This window comes from Cervus elaphus, chromosome 4 (assembly GCF_910594005.1).
Source record: "Cervus elaphus chromosome 4, mCerEla1.1, whole genome shotgun sequence".
In the NCBI taxonomy this organism is placed as follows: domain Eukaryota; kingdom Metazoa; phylum Chordata; class Mammalia; order Artiodactyla; family Cervidae; genus Cervus; species Cervus elaphus.
Window position 1 is genome coordinate 60,277,925 of NC_057818.1, and position 11,074 is coordinate 60,288,998.

The 11,074-nt window shown below is 38.2% G+C and overlaps 1 pseudogene; it reads left to right on the top strand.

The window, feature by feature from the left end:
* The first annotated feature begins 610 nt into the window (after positions 1-610).
* On the top strand, positions 611-1,564 carry LOC122692834 (annotated as a pseudogene).
* Positions 1,565-11,074: the final 9,510 nt, after the last annotated feature.

The following is an 11,074-nucleotide window of genomic DNA, read 5'->3' on the forward strand; positions in this document are numbered from 1 at the left end:
CAGTCCATGTATATGTATTAAGATATCTAAAACCTAACACATAGTACATAGTGCCCTACAGAATAAAGCTTTACAAAAATGGAATCTTCTTATAATGAAAATATAAAAAACCATGGGTCTAAAATCAAGGTAAGAAGTTGTGAAATCAAAACTAAGCATCGGTATGGATTATTATTTGAACACAACTAACTGGTTTTCGGCAGAGCTGGTAGTTCAGTGCACTCTCTTGACCAGCCTAATGAGTTTCTAAAGTCCTCACTCTGCCCTGTGCAGCAGATCTCAAGAAATATGGAACCTCTCTGTGTTACCTTTCCCTGAAAAAATTGAAGTCACAGAAATCCTGGGCTCGTGGATTTGTGAAGAATGAAGTGATACCATGGAGTGCCTTCAGCAAGTAATTCTGCATTTTAAGTGCTCTTTCAGTGTTATACATTGAACCCTTTTAAGGCTACTAGTAGCAGAAAAGCATAAAGCAAAATCTTCCCAGTGGGACCTGAGGATAAGTGGAGAATATTGGATTTCAATAGACATGATGCATGCAGCCCACGCCTGATGTTCCCATACAGACACTAACTCACGAGACAAGTACCAGTGACTGTGAACTGAGAGGATGGCTAGCAGCTTTCTCATAATAGGCATGATCATCTTACCACAGACCGTGCTTGGAATTCTGGGGAATTTCTCACTCCTTTGCAGTTATATCATTCTTCACTTCATGGGTTATAGGTTAAGGTCCACAGATTTGATCCTTAAGCACCTGATTGTGGCCAACTCCTTGGTCCTCCTCTCTAAAGGAGTCCCACACACAATGGCAGTCTTTGGGTAAAAGCATATCCGCAGTGATGTTGGCTGCAAACTTCTCTTCTTTCTGCACAAAGTGGGGAGGAGGAGTGTCCATCAGTAGCATCTGCCTCTTGAGTGTCTTTCAGGTGATCACGATCAGTCCCTGGAACTCCAGGTGGGCAGAGCTGAAAGTAACAGCTCCCAAGTACGTGGTTCCCTCTATTTTCCTGTGTTGGATCCTGCAAATGCTGGTAAATGTCATTTTTCCTATCTACATAAATAGCAAAATGAGTGATAGAAACAACACAAGCAATAAAGATTTTGGATACTGTTTTACTCTTCTTACTGACCAGAAGACTAGAAAAACCAGACACGCCTTGCCTGCAGCATTGCTGTTGTTCCCTGATGTTTTATGTTTGGGGCTCACGCTCTGGGCCGGTGGCTCCATGGTTCTCATCGTGTACAGACATAAACAGCAGGTCCAGCACATTCGTAGGACTTATGCCTCCTCCAGGTCCTCCCCTGAGTCCAGAGCTATTAAATCCATCCTCTCCTCGGGAGCACCTTTGTCTACTTTTATATTCTTTCCTCCATCTGTCAAGTTCTTTTGGCTCTTTTTGATCCACCCAGCCGGTTCCTTGTGGACCTCACTATAATCATTGCTGCGTGCTTCCCAACTGTCAGCCCCTTTCTGCTCATAAGCTATAACTCCAGTGTACACAGGCTCTACTTTGCCTGGAGAAGAAATGCAAAGTCCTCCACTATTATGAGGAAAGTGTAAATTTTATTTATTTCTATAATGAGCCATTGCCAGTTCATTTATTCACCCTCAGACTCCTAATTATAATTTTAATCTCAAGATAGTATTATACTGGACATGCCAAGTGTCTTCTTAAATATAAAGTCCAATTGAACTATATTGTTATGAAATATGAATACATCAATGAAGTTTTCTTGTAGAAAAGTTCTGATTTATGCAATAAACAGCAGGTCTAGAAATGATGTGCATATTATAAAGTGTTCAAATGTGTTACTTTCAGTCTAACAAAACGAATTTCCCAGAAATGAAGTAGGTATGGAATTATAGATAAAAGTATACAAGAAAATGGATCAGTGTGTACAGTCGTCAGAAATAAAACTGAAGAAATTAATGTCCTCACAGAGTAAAGAATATCCTGGTTAGCACTCGAAGATAAAATCAGGTAAGAGTTTGGGAGATAGTTACAAGTTTATAGTTAACATTTTTATGAGAGATGGCAGTATTTATTAGAAAGAGTCTTGCAGGAAGATTCACATATTAAAATATTTTCATGCAGAAATGAGCAGTTTGAAGTGAAGCACAATAAAAAAAAACACTGAAAGAAAACTATATTTCAGTAGATTTTTAAACTGAAATATATTTGACATATAACATTGTGTAAATTTAAAATGTAAGATTTGGTAATTTGTTACATGTAAATATTGTAATATGACTGCCATTACAACCACATATCACAATGCAGAACTCTTTTATGTTAAATTTTTCATTGAATTATAGTTGATTTACTGTATTATAGTAGTGCAGAGGTACAACATTGTGGCTCAATATATAGGTTATTTTTTTTAAGCTATTATGAACTGTTGGCTATATTCCCTGTGCTGTAAAGTATGTCCTTGTAGTTTATTTATTTTACACATAGTAGTGTGTACTTCTGAATCTTTACTCTGTCTTGCCCCTTCCCACTTTCTCTCCCCAGTAAACACTAGTTTATTCTCTATGTGTGAGAGTCTCTTTCTACATCATTATTTTCATCTTTTTGTACTAGTTTTAGATTCCATATGTCAAGTGATAATATAAAGTATTTGTCTTTCTCTGTCTGACTTAATTCATGAAACAGAATGATATCCAGGTCCATCTATGTTAGACGCAGCAAAATTTTATCCTTAAGGGGTGAGGAATATTCCATTGTGTGTGTGTGTGTGTGTGTGGGTGTGCATGTGTGTCTGTCTGTGTACTGAATTCATTAGTTAGTTTTTTGGTGGAGATATTACGGTTTTCTATATAAGGTATCATTTCTCTATAGTAGTGACAGTGTTACTTCTTCTCTTAGGCGTTGGATGTCTCTTATTACATTTTTGTCCACATGCTGTGGCTAGGACCTCCCCCTGTTAAACCAGAGTGGCAAGAGTGAGCATCCTTCCCTTGGTCCTGATTTTAGAGGAAAAAGCTTTCAGATATCTACCTCTATGGGTTTGCATAAATGACCTTTATTATGTTGAGATGTATTTCCTCTATGCCCATTTTTCTGAGAGTATTTACCATGAATGGATGTTAGATTTTTTTGATGCTTTTTCTACATCTGTTGACACAATCTTGTGTTTCTCTTCCTTTTTTTAATGTGGTGTATCACATGGATTGATTTGTGGATTTTTAAATATCCTTGCATCTCTGGAAGAATGCTACGTGATAATCATTTATGATACACTTTATAGATTGTTGAATTCCGTCTGCTAATATTTTCTTGAAAACTTTTTTCAACTATATTCATCAAGAAAATGATCTTTAATTTTCTGTAGGGTCTCTTTATAGTACTGATAGCAGTGTAGAGATAGTCTGATAGAATAAATTTAAGAGTGTTCCCCTCCTCTTCAATTTTTTGGAATAATTTAAGAAGGATAGATGTTATTTTAAAAATTATTTCATAGGATCACATGTGACATGCTCAAATCCTGGACATTTTTTTCTGGGAGGTTTTTTATTCAGTTCAGTTCAGTTCAGTCGCTCAGTCATGTCCGACTCTTTGCAACCCCATGAACTGCAGTACACCAAGCCTCCCTGTCCATCACCAACTCCCGGAATTTACCCAAACTCGAGTCCATCGATTCAGTGATGCCATCCAACCATCTCACCCTCTTTCATCCCCTTCTCCTTCTGCCTTAAATCTTTCCCAGCATCAGGGTCTGTTCCAATGAGTCAGCTCTTCACATCAGGTGGCCAAAGTTTTCGAGTTTCAGGTTGAACATCAGTTCTTCCAGTGAATATTCAGGACTGATTTCCTTTAGGATGGATTGGTTGGATCTCCTTGCAGGCCAAGGGACTCTCAAGAATCTTCTTCAATACCACAGTTTAAAAGCATCAATTCTTCAGCACTCAGCTTTCTTTATAGTCCAACTCTCACATAAATACATGACTACTGGAGAAACCATCGCCTTGACTAGATGGACCTTTGTGGACAAAGTCATGTGTCTGCTTTTTAATATGTGGTCTAGGTTGGTCATAACTTTCCTTCCAAGGAGTAAGCATCTTTTAATTTCATGGCTGCAACCACCATCTGCAGTGATTTTGGAGCCCCCCAACATAAAGTCAGCCACTGTTTCCCCATCTATTTGCCATGAAGTGATGGGACCAGATGCCTTTTCTTCAAAAAGGACAACTTTCCAATATTGAACCAGGAAGAAATAGATAATCTCAACAGACCCATCACAAGCATGGAAATTGAAACTGTAATCAGAAATCTTCCAACAAACAAAAGCCCAAGACCAGATGGCTTCACAGCTGAATTCTACCAAAAATTTAGAAAAGAACTAATGCCTATCCTACTCAAACTCTTCCAGAAAATTGAAGAAGAAGGTAAACTTCCAAACTCATTCTATGACACCACCATCACCTTAATAGAAAAAGCTGACAAAGATGCCACAAAAAAGAAAATTATAGCCCAATATCACTGATGAATATAGATACAAAATCCTTAACAAAATTCTAGCAAACAGAATCCAAGAACATATTAAAAAGATCATATATCATGACCAAGTGGGCTTTATCCCAGGAATGCAAGGATTCTTTAAATCTGCAAATCAATCCATGTAATACACCACATTAACAAATTGAAAGGTAAAACCATATGATTATCTCAATAGATGCAGAGAAAGCCGATGACAAAATTCAAGATCCATTTATGATAAAATCCCTCCAGAAAGTAGGAAGAGAAGGAACACACCTCAACATAATAAAAGCTATATATGACAAACCCACAGCAAACATTATCCTCAGTGGTGAAAAAACTGAAAGCACTTTCCCTAAAATCAGGAGCAAGACAAGGGTGCCCACTCTCACCACTATTATTCAACATAGTTTTGGAAGTGTTGGCCACAGCAATCAGAGCAGAAAAAGAAATAAAAGGAATCCAGATTGGAAAAGAAGTAAAACTCTCACTGCAGACGACATGATCCTCTACAGAGAAAATCCTAAAGACTCTTCCAGAAAATTGCTACAGCTAATCAATGAATACAGTAATGTTGCAGGATATAAAATTAACACACAGAAATCCCTTGCATTTCTATATGCTAACAATGAGAAAAGAGAAAGAGAAATTAAGGAAACAATACCATTCACCATTACAATGAAAAGAATAAAATACTTAGGAGCATATCTACCTAAAGAAATGAAAGACCTATATATAGAAAACTATAAACTACTGGTGAAAGAAATCAAAGAGGACACACATAGATGGAGAAATATACCGTGTTCATGGATTGGAAGAATCAATATAGTGAAAATAAGTATACTACCCAAAGCAATCTATAGATTCAATGCAATCCCTCTCAAGCTACCAACGGCATTTTTCAGAGAACTAGAACAAATGACTTCACAATTTGTATCGATATACAAAAAACCTCGAATGGTCAAAGCAATCTTGAGAAAGAAGAATGGAACTGGAGGAATCAACCTGCCTGACTTCAGTCTCTTCTACAAAGCCACAGTCATCAAGACAGTGTGGTACTGGCACAAAAACAGCAATATAGATCAATGGAACAAAATAGAAAGTCCAGAGATCAATCCACACACTTATGGATGCCTTATCTTTGACAAAGAAGGCAAGAATATACAACGGAGAAAAGACAATCTCTTTAACAAGTTTTGCTGGAAAAACTGGTCAACCACACGTAAAGGAATGAAACTAGAACACTTTCTAACACCATACACAAAAATAAACCCAAAATGGATTAAAGATCTAAATGTAAGACCAGAAACTATAAAACTCCTAGAGGAAAACATAGACAAAACCCTCTCTGGCATAAACCACAGCAGGATCCTCTATGACCCACCTCCCAGAATATTGGAAATTAAAGCAAAAATAAAAAATGGGACCTAATTAAAATTAAAAGGTTCTGCACAACAAAGGAAACTATAAGCAAGGTGAAAGACAGCCTTCATAATGGGAGAAAATCATAGCAAATGAAGCAATGGACAAAGAATTAATCTCAAAAATATACAAGCAATTCCTACAGCACAATTCCAGAAAAATAAAAGACCCAATCAAAAAGTGGGCCAAAGAACTAAACAGACATTTCTCTAAAGAAGACATACAGATGGCTAACAAACACATGAAAAGATGCTCAACATCACTCATCATCAGAGAAATGAAAATCAAAACCACGATGAGGTACCATTTCACGCCAGTCAGGATGGCTGCTATCCAAAAGTCTACAAGCAATAAATGCTGGAGAGGGTGTGGAGAAAAGGGAACCCTCTTACACTGTTGGTGAGAATGCAAACTAGTACAGCCACTATGGAGAACAGTGTGGAGATTCCTTAGAAAACTGGAAATAGAACTGCCATATGACCCAGCAATCCCACTCCTGGGCATACACACTGAGGAAACCATAATTGAAAGAGACACTTGCACCCCAATGTTCATCGCAGCACTGTCTATAATTGCCAGGTGATGGAAGCAACCTAGATGCCCATCAGCAGACGAATGGATAAGAAAGCTGTGGTATGTGTATACAATGGAATATTACTCAGCCATTAAAAAGAATACATTTGAATCAGTTCTAATGAGGTGGATGAAACTGGAGCCCATTTTACAGAGTAAAGTAAGCCAGAAGGAAAAACACCACCCACGTCTCTTTATGTCTCCTTCATTGGCAGGAGGGTTCTTTACCACTAGTACCACCTGGGAAGCCCCAGTATTTTAGTTTCCATACATATGTGATATAACATGGTATTTGTCATTCTCTTTCTGGCTTACTCCCTTTAGTATGGTCATCTCGAACTCTATCCAGGTTGCTGCAAATGGCATTATTTCATTCTTTCATTGGCTGAGTTGTATTCCATATATATATATGTAACACATATATATGGAATTTAGAAAGATGGTAACGATAACCCTGTGTGCGAGACAGCAAAAGAGACACAGATGTATAGAAGAGTCTTTTGGACTCTGTGGGAGAGGGTGAGGATGGGATGATATGGGAGAACGGCAATGAAACATGTAAATTATCATATGTGAAATGAATCGACAGTCCAGGTTCTATGCATGAGACAGGATGCTAGGGGCTGGCACACTGGGATGACCCAGAGAGACAGGATGGGGAGGGATGTGGGAGGGGTATTCAGGATGGGGAACACATGTACACCCATGTTGGATTCATGTCAATGTATGACAAAACCCACTGCAAAGTGGTGAAGTGATTAGCCCCCAACTAATAAAAATAAATGAAAAAAAAAAAGTAGAAAAAAAAATACCTATGCTTCCCAAGCACATCCAAAAAAACTGAAGAGTAGAGAATGCTTCTTACCTCATTTAATGAGGCCAACATCACTCTGATACCAAAAGCACAAAATGGCAATATATATAAAGAAAATTACAGGCCAGAATCTCTCACAAACATAGATGCAAGAACCCTCACAAAATATTAGAAAATTGTATGCAACAATACATTGAAAGACTCATATGGACCCAAATTCAGCTTGGTAACATCTACTTGTAGGAAGGAGGAGCTGGAAATGAAGGACGTGGCAGAGGACCCATTCAAGAATTCCACAATTTGTCATCTAATCATAGCTTCCCTGGTAGCTCAGCTGGTAAACAATCCACCTGCAATGCAGGAAACCCCAGTATAATTCCTAGGTCAGGAAGATCAAGTGGAGAAGAGATAGGCTACCCATTCCAGGATTGTTGGGCTTCCCTGGTGACTCAGATGGTAAAGAATCTGCCTGCAATGCAAGAGACCTGGATTCAATCCCTGGGTTGGGGAGATTCCCTGGAGTAAGGAATGCATACCCAATCTAGTCTTCTGGCTTAGAGATTTCCACGGAGAGAGGAGCCTGGCAGTCTACAGTCCATGGGGTCTCAAAGAGTTAGCTACGACTGGGCGACTTTCACTTCACTTCATATCTGACACATTCAGTTTTTTAAAATTTATTTTACTGATATATAGTGTTGATTTATAGTATGATGTCAATGTCTGCTGTACTGCAAGGTGATTCAGTGACAATCTTTTTCATATTCTTTCACATCATGACTTATCACAAGATAGTAACTATATTTCTATGTCCTACGCAGTAGGACATTGTTCTTGATACATTCTGTGTTTAATAGTTTTCATCTACTAATCTCAAGCTCCCAATGCATCTTTCCCCCACCTTCCCCCTTGAGAACCACAATTCAGTTTTATAGGTCCATGAGTCTGTTTCTTTTTTCATTGATAAGTTCATGTGTGTCATGTTTTCACTCACTGAGTTGCTTCAGTCATGTCCAACCCTTCAGACTGCAGCCTACCAGATTTCTCTGTCCATGAGGATTCTCCAGGCAAGAGTACTGGAGTGGGTTGCTATGCACTACTCAGGGAATCTTCCTGACCCAAGTAGTGGATCAAACTTGGACGGAACCCACGTCTCTTTATGTCGCCTTCATTGGCAGGAGGGTTCTTTACCACTAGTACCACCTGGGAAGCCCCAGGATTTTAGTTTCCATACATAAATGATATAACATGGTATTTGTCATTCTCTTTCTGGCTTACTCCCCTTAGTATGGTCATCTCGAACTCTATCCAGGTTGCTGCAAATGGCATTATTTCATTCTTTTCATGGCTGAGTTGTATTCCGTTGTACACATACACCACATAGTATTTAATCAGTCAGGGTTACTTTCTAATTTCAGCTCGGGGAAAAATATCTTGCTTATTTAACATACCTTCAAAACTGTTTTAAAAGTAAAGGAGGAAAGATACAATTTTGGGGAAATAACACTCAACAGCATTCTCCCTCTTCCTTCACAATATCAGCCATAGGATGAAAACACAGGGTCAGGAAGACAGGCTGTTTACGGGTGTCCAGTGATTCAGGTGTTGGGGAGTGATGTCAGCTCATTGTGTACAAAGTCTGCTGTGTTATTCAATATTTCCTATACCTCAAAGAAATTCTATGCCTTTCTTCTGATATGATGAAAATATTTTTATGTGTTCTTGTATTTCTGAAACATACCATTTTAAATGCAGATATACACGTCTTTAAACCCTTTAAGCTTTACTCATTTCCCTTAAAGTCAGGAACACATTTCCCTTAAAGTCAGGAACAAGACAAGGGTGTCCACTCTCACCCGACTATTCAACATAGCTTTGGAAGTGTTGGCCACAGCAATCAGAGCAAAAAAAGAAATAAAAGGAATCCAGATAGGAAAAGAAGATGTAAAACTCTGACTGTTTGCAGACAACATGATCCTCTACATAGAAAACCCTAAAGACTCTACCAGAAAATTACTACAGCTAATCAATGAATACAGTAATGTTGCAGGATATAAAATTAACACACAGACCGATTGCATTCCTATACACTAACATTGAGAAAAGAGAAAGTGAAATTAAGGAAACAATACCATTCACCATTACAACGAAAAGAATAAAATACTTAGGAATATATCTACCTAAAGAAATGAAAGACCTATATGTAGAAAACTATAAAGCACTGATGAAAGAAATCAAATAGGACACAAATAGATGGAGAAATATACCGTGTTCATGGATTGGAAGACTCAATATTGTGAAAATGGCTATACTACCCAAAGCAATCTATAGATTCAATGCAATCCCTGTCAAGCTACCAACGGTATTACTAGAACAAATAATTGCACAATTTGTATGGAAATACAAAAAACCTCGAATAGCCAAAGCAATCTTGAGAAAGAAGAATGGAACTGGAGGAATCAACCTGACTGACTTCAGGCTCTACTACAAAGCCACAGTCATCAAGACAGTATGGTACTGGAACAAAGACAGAAATATAGATCAGTGGAACAGAATTGAAAGCCCAGAGATAAATCCATGTACCTATGTACACTTTATCTTCGACAAAGGAGGCAAGGATATACAATGGAAAAAAGACAACCTCTTTAACAAGTGGTGCTGGCAAAACTAGTCAACCACTTGTAAAAGAATGAAACTAGAACACTTTCTAACACCATACACAAAACTAAACTCAAAATAGATTAAAGATCTAAATGTAAGACCAGAAACTATAAAACTCCTAGAGGAGAACATAGGCAGAACACTCTCCGACATAAATCACAGCAGGGTCCTCTATGACCCACCTCCCAGAATATTGGAAATAAAAGCAAAAATAAACAAACGGGCCCTAATTAAACTTAAAAGCTTTTGCACAAAAAAGGAAATGATAAGCAAGGTGAAAAGTCAGCCCTCAGAATGGGAGAAAATAATAGCAAAAGAATCAGCAGACAAAGAATTAATCTCAAAAATATACAAGCAATTCCTACAGCACAATTCCAGAAAAATAAAAGACCCAATCAAAAAATGGGCCAAAGACTAAACAGACATTTCTCTAAAGAAGACATACAGATGGCTAACAAACACATGAAAAGATGCTCAACATCACTCGTTGTCAGAGAAATGCAAATCAAAACCACAATGAGGTACCGTTACAGGCCAGTCAGAATGGCTGCTATCCAAAAGTCTACAAGCAATAAAAGCTGGAGATGGTGTGGAGAAAAGGGAACCCGCTTACACTGTTGGTGGGAATGCAAACTAGTACAGCCACTATGGAGAACAGTGTGGAGATTCCTTAGAAAACTGGAAATAGAACTGCCATATGACCCAGCAATCCCTCTCGTGGGCATACACACCGAGGAAACTAGATCTGAAAGAGACACGTGCACCCCAGTGTTCATCACAGGACTGTTTATAATAGCCAGGACATGGAAGCAACCTAGATGCCCATCAGCAGACATATGGATAAGGAAGCTATGGTACATATATACAATGGAATATTACCCAACCATTAAAGAGAATTCATTTGAATCAGTTCTTATGAGATGAATGAAACTGGAGCCCATTTTACAGAGTGAAGTAAGCCAGAAAGATAAAGACCAGTACAGTACACTAACACATATATATGGAATTTAGAAAGATGGTAATCATAACCCAATATGCAAAATAGAAAAGGAGACACAGATGTACAGAATAAACTTTGGGACTCTATGGGAGAAGACAAGGGTGGGATGTTTTGAGAGAACAG